The 19600-nt window shown below is 44.1% G+C and overlaps 11 non-coding genes across 11 annotated transcripts; all 11 read right to left on the reverse strand.

The window, feature by feature from the left end:
* Nucleotides 1-80: 80 nt before the first annotated feature.
* Nucleotides 81-154, reverse strand: trnai-aau (transfer RNA isoleucine (anticodon AAU)). Its single transcript has one exon. It is a non-coding gene; the product is annotated as a tRNA-Ile (tRNA).
* Nucleotides 155-263: 109 nt separating this feature from the next.
* Nucleotides 264-335, reverse strand: trnaq-cug (transfer RNA glutamine (anticodon CUG)). The gene has a single exon. It is a non-coding gene; the product is annotated as a tRNA-Gln (tRNA).
* Nucleotides 336-5437: 5102 nt separating this feature from the next.
* On the reverse strand, nt 5438-5510 carry trnaf-gaa (transfer RNA phenylalanine (anticodon GAA)). The gene has a single exon. It is a non-coding gene; the product is annotated as a tRNA-Phe (tRNA).
* Nucleotides 5511-5598: 88 nt separating this feature from the next.
* Nucleotides 5599-5672, reverse strand: trnai-aau (transfer RNA isoleucine (anticodon AAU)). Its single transcript has one exon. It is a non-coding gene; the product is annotated as a tRNA-Ile (tRNA).
* A 109-nt stretch (nt 5673-5781) lies between these two features.
* trnaq-cug (transfer RNA glutamine (anticodon CUG)) lies at nt 5782-5853 on the reverse strand. Its single transcript has one exon. It is a non-coding gene; the product is annotated as a tRNA-Gln (tRNA).
* A 1636-nt stretch (nt 5854-7489) lies between these two features.
* trnaf-gaa (transfer RNA phenylalanine (anticodon GAA)) lies at nt 7490-7562 on the reverse strand. The gene has a single exon. It is a non-coding gene; the product is annotated as a tRNA-Phe (tRNA).
* Nucleotides 7563-7650: 88 nt separating this feature from the next.
* trnai-aau (transfer RNA isoleucine (anticodon AAU)) lies at nt 7651-7724 on the reverse strand. The gene has a single exon. It is a non-coding gene; the product is annotated as a tRNA-Ile (tRNA).
* A 3572-nt stretch (nt 7725-11296) lies between these two features.
* Nucleotides 11297-11369, reverse strand: trnaf-gaa (transfer RNA phenylalanine (anticodon GAA)). The gene has a single exon. It is a non-coding gene; the product is annotated as a tRNA-Phe (tRNA).
* Nucleotides 11370-11457: 88 nt separating this feature from the next.
* trnai-aau (transfer RNA isoleucine (anticodon AAU)) lies at nt 11458-11531 on the reverse strand. The gene has a single exon. It is a non-coding gene; the product is annotated as a tRNA-Ile (tRNA).
* Nucleotides 11532-15496: 3965 nt separating this feature from the next.
* trnaf-gaa (transfer RNA phenylalanine (anticodon GAA)) lies at nt 15497-15569 on the reverse strand. The gene has a single exon. It is a non-coding gene; the product is annotated as a tRNA-Phe (tRNA).
* An 88-nt stretch (nt 15570-15657) lies between these two features.
* On the reverse strand, nt 15658-15731 carry trnai-aau (transfer RNA isoleucine (anticodon AAU)). Its single transcript has one exon. It is a non-coding gene; the product is annotated as a tRNA-Ile (tRNA).
* Between the last annotated feature and the right edge of the window lie 3869 nt (nt 15732-19600).

A 19600-nucleotide genomic window follows, 5' to 3' on the forward strand; every position in this document is an offset into this window, starting at 1 on the left:
CACAGCTTTCCTGCAGCAGGGATGTCTGTGAGACCAAGCTGAGCCCTTAAGTGCATCTGAGGCATAAGAGAGTAAAAATTTGGCCAGTACGGGTATCGAACCCGCGACCTTGGCGTTATTAGCACCACGCTCTAACCAACTGAGCTAACCGGCCGTTTTCTTACCAGTGTGCTGGAAAACCCAGAGTTAGTGTCATTCTTTGGCCTTCAAGGGAACAGGATGCTATTTTAACTTTTTTTGTGCGCTGCTGGCAAAATGAAAACAGGTCCCACCAAGATTTGAACTCGGATCACTGGATTCAGAGTCCAGAGTGCTAACCATTACACCATGGACCCTTAAGACGATAAAGAGCTGCTGCCCGACATGAAGATGATGAATTAAAAAAATGGCCTTGCAGGAAAGTAGCAGAAGGTCCATCCAAGGCAAGGCCAATGTGCATTGATTTCTGAGTAACTCGTCATTCGGCATGCAGGGCTCCTCACACATTTACTGGAGCAGGACTAGGTAGGGCCTTCAAAAGAAAAGCACGCTATTCTAGGCAATTTGACGACTAAATGGCAGGCAGGGCAAAGAAGCCACCACAGAACAGATGTGATCTTATTTTTTCTTTTTTGACCACGTCTAAAATGTTCAATTTGGCTTGTGAAAAGGGGAATTAGCTCAAATGGTAGAGCGCTCGCTTAGCATGTGAGAGATAGTGGGATCGATGCCCGCATTCTCCACTTGTATTTTCATGCCTTTCACAGTGGCTTTTATTGCAAAGCTGGTTGTACCTGGAGGGTTTAGAGCGAATTTCCTTACGTCAGCTTTGCCGGTTCTGTGTAGTACTAATCATTGCAATCCTTTAGAAGCCCTATCAAATCACAGTTTTCTTTTATTCAATGGCGCGTCCGCAGTGGGAAATCAAAGCACTAAATACATAGCAGAGTGCTGTCGATTAGCCCATAGGAATCATCACCAGAAGCGATGTTACCACCTGGGAGAAAGATAGCGTTTTGGTCAAATGGAAGCAGATGGACTTGAGGGTGAAGCAGCTGGACTTGAGGGTCCTAGAAAACCCATAGTAACTGTTATTCTCTGGCCTTCAAGGGAACAGGATGCTATTTTAGCTTTTTTGTGCGGTGCTGGCAAAAAAAAACAGGTCCCATCTAGATTTGAATTTAGATCGCTGGATGCAGAGTGCTATCCATTACATTATGGAACCTCAAGATGGTGTAGAGCTGCTGCCCGAGATGAAGATGATGAATTAAAAAACTGGCCTTGCAGGAAAGTAGCGGAAGGTCCATCCAAGGCAAGGCCAATGTGCATTGATTTCTGAGTAACTCGTCATTCGGCATGCAGGGCTCCTCACACATTTACTGGAGCATTACTAGGTAGGGCCTTCACAAGAAAAGCACGCCATTCTAGGCAATTTGACGACTAAATGGCAGGCAGGGCAAAGAAGCCACCACAGAACAGATGTGATATTATTTTTTCTTTTTCGACCACGTCTAAAATGTTCAATTTTGACTGTGAAAAGGGGAATTAGCTTAAATGGTAGAACGGTCGCTTAGCATGCATGAGAGAGGTAGCTGGATCGATGCCCGCATTCTCCACTTGTGTTTTCATGCCTTTCACACTGGCTTTTATTGCAAAGCTGGTTGCTCCTGGAGGGTTTAGAGCGAATTTCCTTACGTCAGCTTTGCCGGTTCTGTGTAGTACTAATCATTGCAATCCTTCAGAAGCCCTATCAAGTCACAGTTTGGATGCAGAGTGCTATCCATTACATTATGGAACCTCAAGATGGTGTAGAGCTGCTGCCCGAGATGAAGATGATGAATTAAAAAACTGGCCTTGCAGGAAAGTAGCGGAAGGTCCATCCAAGGCAAGGCCAATGTGCATTGATTTCTGAGTAACTCGTCATTCGGCATGCAGGGCTCCTCACACATTTACTGGAGCATTACTAGGTAGGGCCTTCAAAAGAAAAGCACGCCATTCTAGGCAATTTGACGACTAAATGGCAGGCAGGGCAAAGAAGCCACCACAGAACAGATGTGATCTTATTTTTTCTTTTTCGACCACGTCTAAAATGTTCAATTTTGACTGTGAAAAGGGGATTTAGCTTAAATGGTAGAACGGTCGCTTAGTATGCATGAGAGAGGTAGCTGGATCGATGCCCGCATTATCCACTTCTGTTTTCATGCCTTTCACACTGGCTTTTATTGCAAAGCTGGTTGCACCTGGAGGGTTTAGAGCGAATTTCCTTACGTCAGCTTTGCCGGTTCTGTGTAGTACTAATCATTGCAATCCTTCAGAAGCCCTATCAAATCACAGTTTTCTTTTATTCAATGGCACGTCCGCAGTGGGAAGTCAAAGCACTAAATACATAGCAGAGTGCTGTCGATTAGCCCATAGGAATCATCACCAGAAGCGATGTTACCACCTGGGAGAAAGATAGCGTTTTGGTCAAATGGAAGCAGATGGACTTGAGGGTGAAGCAGCTGGACTTGAGGGTCCTAGAAAACCCATAGTAACTGTTATTCTCTGGCCTTCAAGGGAACAGGATGCTATTTTAGCTTTTTTGTGCGGTGCTGGCAAAAAAAAACAGGTCCCATCTAGATTTGAATTTAGATCGCTGGATGCAGAGTGCTATCCATTACATTATGGAACCTCAAGATGGTGTAGAGCTGCTGCCCGAGATGAAGATGATGAATTAAAAAACTGGCCTTGCAGGAAAGTAGCGGAAGGTCCATCCAAGGCAAGGCCAATGTGCATTGATTTCTGAGTAACTCGTCATTCGGCATGCAGGGCTCCTCACACATTTACTGGAGCATTACTAGGTAGGGCCTTCACAAGAAAAGCACGCCATTCTAGGCAATTTGACGACTAAATGGCAGGCAGGGCAAAGAAGCCACCACAGAACAGATGTGATATTATTTTTTCTTTTTCGACCACGTCTAAAATGTTCAATTTTGACTGTGAAAAGGGGAATTAGCTTAAATGGTAGAACGGTCGCTTAGCATGCATGAGAGAGGTAGCTGGATCGATGCCCGCATTCTCCACTTGTGTTTTCATGCCTTTCACACTGGCTTTTATTGCAAAGCTGGTTGCTCCTGGAGGGTTTAGAGCGAATTTCCTTACGTCAGCTTTGCCGGTTCTGTGTAGTACTAATCATTGCAATCCTTCAGAAGCCCTATCAAGTCACAGTTTGGATGCAGAGTGCTATCCATTACATTATGGAACCTCAAGATGGTGTAGAGCTGCTGCCCGAGATGAAGATGATGAATTAAAAAACTGGCCTTGCAGGAAAGTAGCGGAAGGTCCATCCAAGGCAAGGCCAATGTGCATTGATTTCTGAGTAACTCGTCATTCGGCATGCAGGGCTCCTCACACATTTACTGGAGCATTACTAGGTAGGGCCTTCAAAAGAAAAGCACGCCATTCTAGGCAATTTGACGACTAAATGGCAGGCAGGGCAAAGAAGCCACCACAGAACAGATGTGATCTTATTTTTTCTTTTTCGACCACGTCTAAAATGTTCAATTTTGACTGTGAAAAGGGGATTTAGCTTAAATGGTAGAACGGTCGCTTAGTATGCATGAGAGAGGTAGCTGGATCGATGCCCGCATTATCCACTTCTGTTTTCATGCCTTTCACACTGGCTTTTATTGCAAAGCTGGTTGCACCTGGAGGGTTTAGAGCGAATTTCCTTACGTCAGCTTTGCCGGTTCTGTGTAGTACTAATCATTGCAATCCTTCAGAAGCCCTATCAAATCACAGTTTTCTTTTATTCAATGGCACGTCCGCAGTGGGAAGTCAAAGCACTAAATACATAGCAGAGTGCTGTCGATTAGCCCATAGGAATCATCACCAGAAGCGATGTTACCACCTGGGAGAAAGATAGCGTTTTGGTCAAATGGAAGCAGATGGACTTGAGGGTGAAGCAGCTGGACTTGAGGGTCCTAGAAAACCCATAGTAACTGTTATTCTCTGGCCTTCAAGGGAACAGGATGCTATTTTAGCTTTTTTGTGCGGTGCTGGCAAAAAAAAACAGGTCCCATCTAGATTTGAATTTAGATCGCTGGATGCAGAGTGCTATCCATTACATTATGGAACCTCAAGATGGTGTAGAGCTGCTGCCCGAGATGAAGATGATGAATTAAAAAACTGGCCTTGCAGGAAAGTAGCGGAAGGTCCATCCAAGGCAAGGCCAATGTGCATTGATTTCTGAGTAACTCGTCATTCGGCATGCAGGGCTCCTCACACATTTACTGGAGCATTACTAGGTAGGGCCTTCAAAAGAAAAGCACGCCATTCTAGGCAATTTGACGACTAAATGGCAGACAGGGCAAAGAAGCCACCACAGAACAGATGTGATATTATTTTTTCTTTTTCGACCACGTCTAAAATGTTCAATTTTGACTGTGAAAAGGGGAATTAGCTTAAATGGTAGAACGGTCGCTTAGCATGCATGAGAGAGGTAGCTGGATCGATGCCCGCATTCTCCACTTGTGTTTTGATGCCTTTCACACTGGCTTTTATTGCAAAGCTGGTTGCTCCTGGAGGGTTTAGAGCGAATTTCCTTACGTCAGCTTTGCCGGTTCTGTGTAGTACTAATCATTGCAATCCTTCAGAAGCCCTATCAAGTCACAGTTTGGATGCAGAGTGCTATCCATTACATTATGGAACCTCAAGATGGTGTAGAGCTGCTGCCCGAGATGAAGATGATGAATTAAAAAACTGGCCTTGCAGGAAAGTAGCGGAAGGTCCATCCAAGGCAAGGCCAATGTGCATTGATTTCTGAGTAACTCGTCTTTCGGCATGCAGGGCTCCTCACACATTTACTGGAGCATTACTAGGTAGGGCCTTCAAAAGAAAAGCACGCCATTCTAGGCAATTTGACGACTAAATGGCAGGCAGGGCAAAGAAGCCCCCACAGAACAGATGTGATATTATTTTTTCTTTTTCGACCACGTCTAAAATGTTCAATTTTGACTGTGAAAAGGGGATTTAGCTTAAATGGTAGAACGGTCGCTTAGCGTGCATGAGAGAGGTAGCTGGATCAATGCCCGCATTATCCACTTCTGTTTTCATGCCTTTCACACTGGCTTTTATTGCAAAGCTGGTTGCACCTGGAGGGTTTAGAGCGAATTTCCTTATGTCAGCTTTGCCGGTTCTGTATAGTACTAATCATTGCAATCCTTCAGAAGCCCTATCAAGTCACAGTTTTCTTTTATTCGATGGCGCGTCCGCAGTGGGAAATCAAAGCACTAAATATATAGCAGAGTGCTGTCGATTAGGCCATAGGAATCATCACCAGAAGCGATGTGACCACCTGGGAGAAAGATAGCGTTTTGGTCAAATGGAAGCAGGTGGACTTAAGGGTGAAGCGGCTAGGATTTTTGGGTGACTTTCATTCAACTGACCCTGTGCCCAAAACAGAACAACAACATTGCTTTGCCGAAACCCGGGATCGAACCAGGGACCTTTAGATCTTCAGTCTAACGCTCTCCCAACTGAGCTATTTCGGCTGCCATGACACAGCTTTCCTGCAGCAGGGATGTCTGTGAGACCAAGCTGAGCCCTTAAGTGCATCTGAGGCATAAGAGAGTAAAAATTTGGCCAGTACGGGTATCGAACCCGTGACCTTGGCGTTATTAGCACCACGCTCTAACCAACTGAGCTAACCGGCCGTTTTCTTATCAGTGTGCTGGAAAACCCAGAGTTAGTGTCATTCTTTGGCCTTCAAAGGAACAGGATGCTATTTTAACTTTTTTTGTGCGCTGCTGGCAAAATAAAAACAGGTCCCACCGAGATTTGAACTCGGATCACTGAATTCAGAGTCCAGAGTGGTAACCATTACACCATGGAACCTTAAGACGATATAGAGCTGCTGCCCGACATGAAGATGATGAATTAAAAAAATGGCCTTGCAGGAAAGTAGCAGAAGGTCCATCCAAGGCAAGGCCAATGTGCATTGATTTCTGAGTAACTCGTCATTCGGCATGCAGGGCTCCTCACACATTTACTGGAGCAGGACTAGGTAGGGCCTTCAAAAGAAAAGCACGCCATTCTAGGCAATTTGACGACTAAATGGCAGGCAGGGCAAAGAAGCCACCACAGAACAGATGTGATTGTTTTTTTCTTTTTTGACCACGTCTAAAATGTTCAATTTGGCTTGTGAAAAGGGGAATTAGCTCAAATGGTAGAGCGCTTGCTTAGCATGTGAGAGGTAGCGGGATCAATGCCGGCATTCTCCACTTGTGTTTTCATGCCTTTCACACTGGCTTTTATTGCAAAGCTGGTTGCACCTGGAGGGTTTAGAGCGAATTTCCTTACGTCAGCTTTGCCGGTTCTGTGTAGTACTAATCATTGCAATCCTTCAGAAGTCCTATCAAGTCACAGTTTTCTTTTATTCAATGGCGCGTCCGCAGTGGGAAATCAAAGCACTAAATACATAGCAGAGTGCTGTCGATTAGCCCATAGGAATCATCACCAGAAGCGATGTGACCACCTGGGAGAAAGATAGCGTTTTGGTCAAATGGAAGCAGGTGGACTTGAGGGTGAAGCAGCTGGACTTGAGGGTCCTAGAAAACCCATAGTAACTGTTATTCTCTGGCCTTCAAGGGAATAGAATGCTATTTTAGCTTTTTTGTGCGGTGCTGGCAAAAAAAAACAGGTCCCATCTAGATTTGAATTTAGATCGCTGGATGCAGAGTGCTATCCATTACATTATGGAACCTCAAGATGGTGTAGAGCTGCTGCCCGAGATGAAGATGATGAATTAAAAAACTGGCCTTGCAGGAAAGTAGCGGAAGGTCCATCCAAGGCAAGGCCAATGTGCATTGATTTCTGAGTAACTCGTCATTCGGCATGCAGGGCTCCTCACACCTTTACTGGAGCATTACTAGGTAGGGCCTTCAAAAGAAAAGCACGCCATTCTAGGCAATTTGACGACTAAATGGCAGGCAGGGCAAAGAAGCCACCACAGAACAGATGTGATATTATTTTTTCTTTTTCGACCACGTCTAAAATGTTCAATTTTGACTGTGAAAAGGGGATTTAGCTTAAATGGTAGAACGGTCGCTTAGCATGCATGAGAGAGGTAGCTGGATCGATGCCCGCATTATCCACTTCTGTTTTCATGCCTTTCACACTGGCTTTTATTGCAAAGCTGGTTGCACCTGGAGGGTTTAGAGCGAATTTCCTTACGTCAGCTTTGCCGGTTCTGTATAGTACTAATCATTGCAATCCTTCAGAAGCCCTATCAAGTCACAGTTTTCTTTTATTCGATGGCGCGTCCGCAGTGGGAAATCAAAGCACTAAATATATAGCAGAGTGCTGTCGATTAGGCCATAGGAATCATCACCAGAAGCGATGTGACCACCTGGGAGAAAGATAGCGTTTTGGTCAAATGGAAGCAGGTGGACTTAAGGGTGAAGCGGCTAGGATTTTTGGGTGACTTTCATTCAACTGACCATGTGCCCAAAACAGAACAACAACATTGCTTTGCCGAAACCCGGGATCGAACCAGGGACCTTTAGATCTTCAGTCTAACGCTCTCCCAACTGAGCTATTTCGGCTGCCATGACACAGCTTTCCTGCAGCAGGGATGTCTGTGAGACCAAGCTGAGCCCTTAAGTGCATCTGAGGCATAAGAGAGTAAAAACTCGGCCAGTACGGGTATCGAACCCGCGACCTTGGCGTTATTAGCACCACGTTCTAACCAACTGAGCTAACCGGCCGTTTTCTTATCAGTGTGCTGGAAAACCCAGAGTTAGTGTCATTCTTTGGCCTTCAAGGGAACAGGATTTACTGGAGCAGGACTAGGTAGGGCCTTCAAAAGAAAAGCACGCTATTCTAGGCAATTTGACGACTAAATGGCAGGCAGGGCAAAGAAGCCACCACAGAACAGATGTGATCTTTTTTTTTTTTTTTTTACCACGTCTAAAATGTTTAATTTGGCTTGTGAAAAGGGGAATTAGCTCAAATGGTAGAGCGCTCGCTTAGCGTGTGAGAGGTAGCGGGATCGATGCCCGCATTCTCCACTTGTGTTTTCATGCCTTTCACAGTGGCTTTTATTGCAAAGCTGGTTGCACCTGGAGGGTTTAGAGCGAATTTCCTTACGTCAGCTTTGCCGGTTCTGTGTAGTACTAATCATTGCAATCCTTCAGAAGCCCAATCAAGTCACAGTTTTCTTTTATTCAATGGCGCGTCCGCAGTGGGAAATCAAAGCACTAAATATATAGCAGAGTGCTGTCGATTAGCCCATAGGAATCATCACCAGAAGCGATGTGACCACCTGGGAGAAAGATAGCGTTTTGGTCAAATGGAAGCAGGTGGACTTGAGGGTGAAGCAGCTGGACTTGAGGGTCCTAGAAAACCCATAGTAACTGTTATTCTCTGGTCTTCAAGGGAATAGAATGCTATTTTAGCTTTTTTGTGTGGTGCTGGCAAAAAAAAAACAGGTCCCATCTAGATTTGAATTTAGATCGCTGGATGCAGAGTGCTATCCATTACATTATGGAACCTCAAGATGGTGTAGAGCTGCTGCCCGAGATGAAGATGATGAATTAAAAAACTGGCCTTGCAGGAAAGTAGCGGAAGGTCCATCCAAGGCAAGGCCAATGTGCATTGATTTCTGAGTAACTCGTCATTCGGCATGCAGGGCTCCTCACACATTTACTGGAGCATTACTAGGTAGGGCCTTCACAAGAAAAGCACGCCATTCTAGGCAATTTGACGACTAAATGGCAGGCAGGGCAAAGAAGCCACCACAGAACAGATGTGATATTATTTTTTCTTTTTCGACCACGTCTAAAATGTTCAATTTTGACTGTGAAAAGGGGAATTAGCTTAAATGGTAGAACGGTCGCTTAGCATGCATGAGAGAGGTAGCTGGATCGATGCCCGCATTCTCCACTTGTGTTTTCATGCCTTTCACACTGGCTTTTATTGCAAAGCTGGTTGCTCCTGGAGGGTTTAGAGCGAATTTCCTTACGTCAGCTTTGCCGGTTCTGTGTAGTACTAATCATTACAATCCTTCAGAAGCCCTATCAAGTCACAGTTTGGATGCAGAGTGCTATCCATTACATTATGGAACCTCAAGATGGTGTAGAGCTGCTGCCCGAGATGAAGATGATGAATTAAAAAACTGGCCTTGCAGGAAAGTAGCGGAAGGTCCATCCAAGGCAAGGCCAATGTGCATTGATTTCTGAGTAACTCGTCATTCGGCATGCAGGGCTCCTCACACATTTACTGGAGCATTACTAGGTAGGGCCTTCAAAAGAAAAGCACGCCATTCTAGGCAATTTGACGACTAAATGGCAGGCAGGGCAAAGAAGCCACCACAGAACAGATGTGATCTTATTTTTTCTTTTTCGACCACGTCTAAAATGTTCAATTTTGACTGTGAAAAGGGGATTTAGCTTAAATGGTAGAACGGTCGCTTAGTATGCATGAGAGAGGTAGCTGGATCGATGCCCGCATTATCCACTTCTGTTTTCATGCCTTTCACACTGGCTTTTATTGCAAAGCTGGTTGCACCTGGAGGGTTTAGAGCGAATTTCCTTACGTCAGCTTTGCCGGTTCTGTGTAGTACTAATCATTGCAATCCTTCAGAAGCCCTATCAAATCACAGTTTTCTTTTATTCAATGGCACGTCCGCAGTGGGAAGTCAAAGCACTAAATACATAGCAGAGTGCTGTCGATTAGCCCATAGGAATCATCACCAGAAGCGATGTTACCACCTGGGAGAAAGATAGCGTTTTGGTCAAATGGAAGCAGATGGACTTGAGGGTGAAGCAGCTGGACTTGAGGGTCCTAGAAAACCCATAGTAACTGTTATTCTCTGGCCTTCAAGGGAACAGGATGCTATTTTAGCTTTTTTGTGCGGTGCTGGCAAAAAAAACAGGTCCCATCTAGATTTGAATTTAGATCGCTGGATGCAGAGTGCTATCCATTACATTATGGAACCTCAAGATGGTGTAGAGCTGCTGCCCGAGATGAAGATGATGAATTAAAAAACTGGCCTTGCAGGAAAGTAGCGGAAGGTCCATCCAAGGCAAGGCCAATGTGCATTGATTTCTGAGTAACTCGTCATTCGGCATGCAGGGCTCCTCACACATTTACTGGAGCATTACTAGGTAGGGCCTTCAAAAGAAAAGCACGCCATTCTAGGCAATTTGACGACTAAATGGCAGGCAGGGCAAAGAAGCCACCACAGAACAGATGTGATATTATTTTTTCTTTTTCGACCACGTCTAAAATGTTCAATTTTGACTGTGAAAAGGGGAATTAGCTTAAATGGTAGAACGGTCGCTTAGCATGCATGAGAGAGGTAGCTGGATCGATGCCCGCATTCTCCACTTGTGTTTTCATGCCTTTCACACTGGCTTTTATTGCAAAGCTGGTTGCACCTGGAGGGTTTAGAGCTAATTTCCTTACGTCAGCTTTGCCGGTTCTGTGTAGTACTAATCATTGCAATCCTTCAGAAGCCCTATCAAGTCACAGTTTGGATGCAGAGTGCTATCCATTACATTATGGAACCTCAAGATGGTGTAGAGCTGCTGCCCGAGATGAAGATGATGAATTAAAAAACTGGCCTTGCAGGAAAGTAGCGGAAGGTCCATCCAAGGCAAGGCCAATGTGCATTGATTTCTGAGTAACTCGTCTTTCGGCATGCAGGGCTCCTCACACATTTACTGGAGCATTACTAGGTAGGGCCTTCAAAAGAAAAGCACGCCATTCTAGGCAATTTGACGACTAAATGGCAGGCAGGGCAAAGAAGCCACCACAGAACAGATGTGATATTATTTTTTCTTTTTCGACCACGTCTAAAATGTTCAATTTTGACTGTGAAAAGGGGATTTAGCTTAAATGGTAGAACGGTCGCTTAGCGTGCATGAGAGAGGTAGCTGGATCGATGCCCGCATTCTCCACTTGTGTTTTCATGCCTTTCACACTGGCTTTTATTGCAAAGCTGGTTGCACCTGGAGGGTTTAGAGCGAATTTCCTTATGTCAGCTTTGCCGGTTCTGTATAGTACTAATCATTGCAATCCTTCAGAAGCCCTATCAAGTCACAGTTTTCTTTTATTCGATGGCGCGTCCGCAGTGGGAAATCAAAGCACTAAATATATAGCAGAGTGCTGTCGATTAGGCCATAGGAATCATCACCAGAAGCGATGTGACCACCTGGGAGAAAGATAGCGTTTTGGTCAAATGGAAGCAGGTGGACTTAAGGGTGAAGCGGCTAGGATTTTTGGGTGACTTTCATTCAACTGACCCTGTGCCCAAAACAGAACAACAACATTGCTTTGCCGAAACCCGGGATCGAACCAGGGACCTTTAGATCTTCAGTCTAACGCTCTCCCAACTGAGCTATTTCGGCTGCCATGACACAGCTTTCCTGCAGCAGGGATGTCTGTGAGACCAAGCTGAGCCCTTAAGTGCATCTGAGGCATAAGAGAGTAAAAACTCGGCCAGTACGGGTATCGAACCCGCGACCTTGGCGTTATTAGCACCACGCTCTAACCAACTGAGCTAACCGGCCGTTTTCTTATCAGTGTGCTGGAAAACCCAGAGTTAGTGTCATTCTTTGGCCTTCAAGGGAACAGGATTTACTGGAGCAGGACTAGGTAGGGCCTTCAAAAGAAAAGCACGCTATTCTAGGCAATTTGACGACTAAATGGCAGGCAGGGCAAAGAAGCCACCACAGAACAGATGTGATCTTTTTTTTTTTTTTTACCACGTCTAAAATGTTTAATTTGGCTTGTGAAAAGGGGAATTAGCTCAAATGGTAGAGCGCTCGCTTAGCGTGTGAGAGGTAGCGGGATCGATGCCCGCATTCTCCACTTGTGTTTTCATGCCTTTCACAGTGGCTTTTATTGCAAAGCTGGTTGCACCTGGAGGGTTTAGAGCGAATTTCCTTACGTCAGCTTTGCCGGTTCTGTGTAGTACTAATCATTGCAATCCTTCAGAAGCCCAATCAAGTCACAGTTTTCTTTTATTCAATGGCGCGTCCGCAGTGGGAAATCAAAGCACTAAATATATAGCAGAGTGCTGTCGATTAGCCCATAGGAATCATCACCAGAAGCGATGTGACCACCTGGGAGAAAGATAGCGTTTTGGTCAAATGGAAGCAGGTGGACTTGAGGGTGAAGCAGCTGGACTTGAGGGTCCTAGAAAACCCATAGTAACTGTTATTCTCTGGTCTTCAAGGGAATAGAATGCTATTTTAGCTTTTTTGTGTGGTGCTGGCAAAAAAAAACAGGTCCCATCTAGATTTGAATTTAGATCGCTGGATGCAGAGTGCTATCCATTACATTATGGAACATCAAGATGGTGTAGAGCTGCTGCCCGAGATGAAGATGATGAATTAAAAAAAAAAAAGGCAGGGCAAAGAAGCCACCACAGAACAGATGTGATCTTATTTTTTTTTTTTTTTACCACGTCTAAAATGTTTAATTTGGGTTGTGAAAAGGGGAATTAGCTCAAATGGTAGAGCGCTCGCTTAGCATGTGAGAGGTAGCGGGATCGATGCCCGCATTCTCCACTTGTGTTTTCATGCCTTTCACAGTGGCTTTTATTGCAAAGCTGGTTGCACCTGGAGGGTTTAGAGCGAATTTCCTTACGTCAGCTTTGCCGGTTCTGTGTAGTACTAATCATTGCAATCCTTTAGAAGCCCTATCAAATCACAGTTTTCTTTTATTCAATGGCGCGTCCGCAGTGGGAAATCAAAGCACTAAATACATAGCAGAGTGCTGTCGATTAGCCCATAGGAATCATCACCAGAAGCGATGTTACCACCTGGGAGAAAGATAGAGTTTTGGTCAAATGGAAGCAGATGGACTTGAGGGTGAAGCAGCTGCACTTGAGGGTCCTAGAAAACCCATAGTAACTGTTATTCTCTGGCCTTCAAGGGAACAGGATGCTATTTTAGCTTTTTTGTGCGGTGCTGGCAAAAAAAAACAGGTCCCATCTAGATTTGAATTTAGATCGCTGGATGCAGAGTGCTATCCATTACATTATGGAACATCAAGATGGTGTAGAGCTGCTGCCCGAGATGAAGATGATGAATTAAAAAACTGGCCTTGCAGGAAAGTAGCGGAAGGTCCATCCAAGGCAGAGATGTATAAAGTACTAGAGACCCAGACTTAAGTAAAAGTACAAGTACTCTATCAAAAAGTGACTTGAGTAGAAGTAAAAGTGCTCTTTAAGCACCATACTTAAGTGGAAGTACTAAAGTATTCAACATTTTTTGTACTTAAGTATTGCAAGTAGTTTATTTCAAAATTTACTACTCAAGTACTGAAAGTAAAAGTACAAGTATTGTGTAATGTAGTTATTAAAGAATGCAGTCAAAAGACATCATATTGTTTTGTTTATTTTAAATCTCTTTTTGGGGGGCACGTCATTAAGCAGAACGAAAAGAAACATGACTTACAATACTGTTTTTCTCTCACGCTTGAACCACAGATCTGACAGATTATAACAGCTTTAACACACACCTTTCAAAGTTGTGTGTCACAAAAATAGTCCATAATCCACTCAAAACGCTATTGAAACCCATTTTCGGAGCACAATTTACTGGTTGTGAACGCTGTAAACGAACGTTCTAATTTACTTGATTTAGATTTTATTGTAAAAAAAAGAAAACGTGTATATCACTGTGTTAAATGAAAATCTGAAATATTTTATGGCTTATGGCTATGATTTAGTATTCAAAAATGTTTCATTTTGATTATGTTTTAATTAAATTGGTCTTAAACTTCATATTTTTATAGTATATTTATTCATTCTGGTACTTTTACCATAAACCAACATCTCAACCATTTGGTAGAGGCTGATATTTTAGAAATTATGGGATGTGTTGGGGGAAAATGTATTGATTGTGTTAACTAGCGACATTAGGAGTTAAGAAATGCAATAAATAAAAAAATTCTATTGGTTTTTTTCTTGGTGTGACAGTTAAATGGTTACTTGTAATACAATTGTGTCCTTTAATACAGCAGTAATATATATGAAATGTACCCTTAATTTGACCCGCTCAAAGAAAACACTCTTTCTGAATGTATCAAACAAAACTCATGCACAGAAGACAGCACGAGCATTTATAGCAAATAAACTAATGTAAATATTCTCCCGCCTGCTTTTTAAACGCTGACAGGCGAGGTCTTACACCCCTTTGCTTGGTTATTGTCTTCACCTTCTCAACAGAAAGGGCTGCTATCGGCTTTAGAAATGAAAGCGTTGTTCACTGATGGCGGTAAGAACAGCCGCGGTTACAGTCTATGTATGTATAATACGCGGTTATCACAGGTAATCTATAATAGACACAGTGGAGAAAACTTGCACCTCATACACGCCCAGGTCTGGATCCACAAGTATCGCTTTAACAGCCAAGAGGACAAACAGGCCAGCGGGTCAAATGTCCAAAGTGAGAGAGGCAGATATGGAGTCTCACAACATTTCTCTGTAGTAGTGAAATAGCGGCTCGTGTGCTGTGCCGCCTTCACTCGCCCTCGCGCCTCCGTCCTTCGCCATAGTATTGCGACACCGCACATAGGAGATAAATGACGTCAGTACGTAATAACCCGTTATGATCTATAACTGAACCGATATCGACCATTTTGACACCTCTAATAACGAGTAACGATACAGCTCGTAAAAAATCTATCGGAGTAAAAGTATTAAACGCATCGAAAATATGTACTTAAGTAAAAGTGGAAGTAGGAGAAAAAAACAATACTCCAGTAAAGTACAGATACTGCCTTTTAGTACTTAAGTACAGTAGTGAAGTAGTTCTACTTCGTTACTATACATCTCTGATGCAAGGCAAGGCCAATGTGCATTGATTTCTGAGTAACTCGTCATTCGGCATGCAGGGCTCCTCACACATTTACTGGAGCATTACTAGGTAGGGCCTTCAAAAGAAAAGCACTCCATTCTAGGCAATTTGACGACTAAATGGCAGGCAGGGCAAAGAAGCCACCACAGAACAGATGTGATATTATTTTTTCTTTTTCGACCACGTCTAAAATGTTCAATTTTGACTGTGAAAAGGGGAATTAGCTTAAATGGTAGAACGGTCGCTTAGCATGCATGAGAGAGGTAGCTGGATCGATGCCCGCATTCTCCACTTGTGTTTTCATGCCTTTCACACTGGCTTTTATTGCAAAGCTGGTTGCTCCTGGAGGGTTTAGAGCGAATTTCCTTACGTCAGCTTTGCCAGTTCTGTGTAGTACTAATCATTGCAATCCTTCGGAAGCCCTATCAAGTCACAGTTTTCTTTTATTCAATGGCGCGTCCGCAGTGGGAAATCAAAGCACTAAATATATAGCAGAGTGCTGTCGATTAGCCCATAGGAATCATCACCAGAAGCGATGTGACCACCTGGGAGAAAGATAGCGTTTTGGTCAAATGGAAGCAGGTGGACTTAAGGGTGAAGCGGCTAGGCTTTTTGGGTGACTTTCATTCAACTGACCCTGTGCCCAAAACAGAACAACAACATTGCTTTGCCGAAACCCGGGATCGAACCAGGGACCTTTAGATCTTCAGTCTAACGCTCTCCCAACTGAGCTATTTCGGCTGCCATGACACAGCTTTCCTGCAGCAGGGATGTCTGTGAGACCAAGCTGAGCCCTTAAGTGCATCTGAGGCATAAGAGAGTAAAAATTTGGCCAGTACGGGTATCGAACCCGCGACCTTGGCGTTATTAGCACCACGCTCTAACCAACTGAGCTAACCGGCCGTTTTCTTACCAGTGTGCTGGAAAACCCAGAGTTAGTGTCATTCTAAGTGGTTGCTAGGCGGTTGCTAAGGTGTTTCTAGGTGGTTGCTAGGCGGTTGCTAAGGTGTTGCTAGGTGGTTGCTAGGCGGTTGCTAAGGTGTTGCTAGGTGGTTGCTAATGTGTTGCTAGGTGGTTGCTATGCAGTTGCTAAGGTGTTGCTAGGCGGTTGCTAAGGTGTTGCTAGGCTGTTGTTAGGTGGTTGCTAAGGTGTTGCTAGGTCGTTGCTAGGCGGTTGCTGAGATGTTGCTAGGTGGTTGCTAGGCGGTTGCTAAGGTGTTGCTAGGTGGTTGCTAGGCGGTTGCTAAGGTGTTGCTAGGTGGTTGCTAGGCGGTTGCTAAGGTGTTGCTGGGTGGTTGCTATGTGGTTGCTAAGGTGTTGCTAGGTGGTTGCTATGCAGTTGCTAAGGTGTTGCTAGGCGGTTGCTAAGTTTTTGCGCATTTCACATCATGCGCATGCTCGAGTGACGTCACTGTCACCTGACGGTAGCCTCGCTGCGTTTGTTTGGAGTTTGCTGCGTTTGTTTGGAGTTTAGATTCGCAATTTACATTTTTATCATAAAATACCTCCTCATTCGCTAAATATTTATCTCTCCTACTTGGGGTGAACAATCCCCTAACACACTCTTACAAACAAATCTACTTTTAAACGTTCTGTCTCTCGAGCATCCGCTTGGTGTTTGTAGCTTTAGCCTGCTAGCACCGCTGGTCAGCTAAAGCTACCAACCTCTTTCACTCACTTATTTTCTCACTTTCTGGCTTTGCTCTTCACCTTGTACAATGTCGCTTGCGTGTCTGTCCTTGAGTGCAGGAGAGGCATCGATGGAGGCGCTGGAGCTGGAGCTGGAAGCGGTGGAGTCCCAGATTCGCTCGCTGGAGACGAAGCGAGAGGGCATCAGGGCTCTGCTCTTAACCCGTACTCGCTCGTCTGAGGTAAGTGTTCGATACAACGACAATCTCCCAGTTTCATCAACCCCGTGTGCTTCTCTGTCCAGGCCCAGCGCACCGAGGACGCGGTTCGCCCAGGCGTCGTTCACGCCGACACCCGGCTACCACGGCCCCTGGGTGCAGCCGCGTAAGGTGCTTACCCGGTCCCGGGGCAGAACGTCTCCTCCTCCGGTGTTCGAGATCCCCACGGAGAACCGCTTCGCCCCTCTCCGCGAGACAGGTCGCGACGTTGCCATCATTGGCGACTCAATCGTGCGCCACGTCCGCTCCACTTCCTCCAAAGGTAACAAAGTACGCACTTTCTGCTTCCCTGGTGCCCGAGTTAAGAATATTTCTGCACAGATACCTACTATCCTGAGCGCTGCCGAGAGCCTCGGTGCCGTCGTCCTCCACGTGGGGACGAACGACACCGGGCTCCGGCAGACGGAGATCCTGAAGAAGGACTTCAGGAGCCTGATCGAGACGGTTCGACGCACCTCGCCCGCCACGCAGATCATCGTTTCTGGACCGCTTCCTACCTACCGCCGAGGAAATGAAAGGTTCAGTAGACTTTTTGCTCTGAATGAATGGCTATTAACATGGTGTGAAGAACAGAAATTGCTCTTTGCCAATAACTGGAATCTTTTCTGGGAGCGTCCTAGGCTTTTCCGCGCTGACGGGCTGCACCCCAGTCGAGCTGGAGCTGAACTCCTGTCGGACAACATCTCCAGAACACTTCGCTCTATCTGACTAGTAAGTAAAAATTCACAAAATTCGCAATTTAGCCACACAGACTCCTATTCCTCCCACATAAATATCAGTAATGCATACCTAGCTAACCACATAGAGACTGTGTCTGTTCCTCGTATTATTAGATCAAGAAACAAACGTACTGTGTGCTCCAGAAATAATCTATTAAGAATTAAACCAGAAAAAACACTAAAAAGTGAAAATACAAACTTCATGAAGCTTGGTCTCCTAAACATCAGGTCACTAGCACCTAAAGCACTTATCATAAATGAAATAATAACAGATAACAATCTTAATGCACTCTGTCTCACTGAAACCTGGCTGAAACAAAATGACTATACTAGTTTAAATGAGGCAACTCCTCCAGGATTCTTATATAAGCATGAGGCTCGTCAAACTGGTCGTGGTGGTGGAGTCGCGTCAATCTTTAGTGATATTCTTAATGTTAATCAGAGAAACGGACTTATATTTAGCTCCTTTGAAGTACTAGCGCTTAATGTTGTCCTTCCAAACACTATGCAAAAACCTTTGTTATCTCTCGCTCTAATCACCATATATAGACCCCCAGGACCCTATGTCAATTTTCTAAAAGAGTTTTCTGATTTTATCTCTGACTTACTAGTTAAAACTGATAAAATACTAATTGTAGGAGACTTTAACATCCACATAGATGACGCTAACGACACATTAGGGCTCGCGTTTACGGACTTGCTGGTCTCACTAGGAATAAAGCAAAATGTTATTGGTCCAACTCATCGCCTAAAGCATATACTAGATCTAATTCTGTCTTATGGAATTGAGGTCATTGATGTAGACATTATACCACAAAGTGATGATATTACAGACCACTACCTCTTACTATATAAGCTGTGTTTACCTGAAATTAGCAGATCCGCTCCGATATATCGTCCTAGTAGAACTATTGTTCCGTCCACTAAAGATGAATTTATAAATAACTTACCTGATCTTTCTCTACTTCGAAATGCACCCGCAAACGCAAATGACCTTGATGTAGTAACCAGCAGTATGGATGCCATCTTTACTAGCACTTTAAATACTGTGGCACCCATCAAACTAAAAAAGGCTAGAGAGAATAAATCTACACCGTGGTATAATAGTCAAACCCGCGCTCTAAAAACAGCAACCCGTGCCCTGGAACGTAAATGGAAAATAACTAATTTAGAAGTTTTTAGAATTGCGTACAAAGACAGTATGTCCAGCTATAGGAGGGCTTTAAAATCTGCCAGGGCTGAGCACCTCCGCAAACTGATAGAAAATAATCATAACAATCCTGGATTCTTATTTAACACCATCGCTAAATTAACAAATAATCGGTCATCTTTGGAACAAAACGTTCCACCGCAAATTAGTAGTGATGACTTCATGAATTTTTTCAGAGATAAAATAGAAGGCTTTAGACAGAAAATAGGAGATATTAAACTTTCTGCACCGCCTTATACTTCAGATCCAGTAAACACGTCTCTGAATCTAAATAACCTACAGTGCTTTAAAATCATAAAACAGGAAGAGCTAGACAAAATTATAAATAGCTCTAAATCAGCTACGTGTATATTGGACCCAATTCCAACAAAGTTACTGAAAGAATTGCTACCTGCTACCTGAACCTCTTCTTAACATTATCAACTCTTCTTTATCTTTAGGCCATGTTCCAAATCCTTACAAGTTAGCTGTTATTAAACCTATTACTAAGAAACCACAACTGGACCCCAGCAACTTAGCTAATTTAGGCCTATTTCAAATCTTCCATTTATATCTAAAATACTAGAAAAAGTTGTTTCTGCTCAATTATGCTCCTTTCTGCAGACCAACAATGTTTTTGAAGTGTTTCAGTCAGGTTTCAGACCTCCTCACAGTACAGAAACTGCATTAGTGAAAATAACCAACGATTTACTCTTAGCTGCTGACCAAGGGTGCATCTCGCTATTAGTTCTACTCGATCTTAGTGCAGCATTTGACACCATTGACCATGATATCCTTATTAATCGCTTAAAGTCTACAGGTGTCCAGGGACATGCCCTACAATGGTTTAAGTCATACTTATCTGACCGTTACCAGTTTGTGAATATTAATGGACAGCCTTCACAAATCAGCCCAGTAAAATACGGGGTGCCTCAAGGATCAGTTTTAGGCCCTTTG

This window comes from Danio aesculapii, chromosome 4 (genome assembly GCF_903798145.1).
Source record: "Danio aesculapii chromosome 4, fDanAes4.1, whole genome shotgun sequence".
In the NCBI taxonomy this organism is placed as follows: domain Eukaryota; kingdom Metazoa; phylum Chordata; class Actinopteri; order Cypriniformes; family Danionidae; genus Danio; species Danio aesculapii.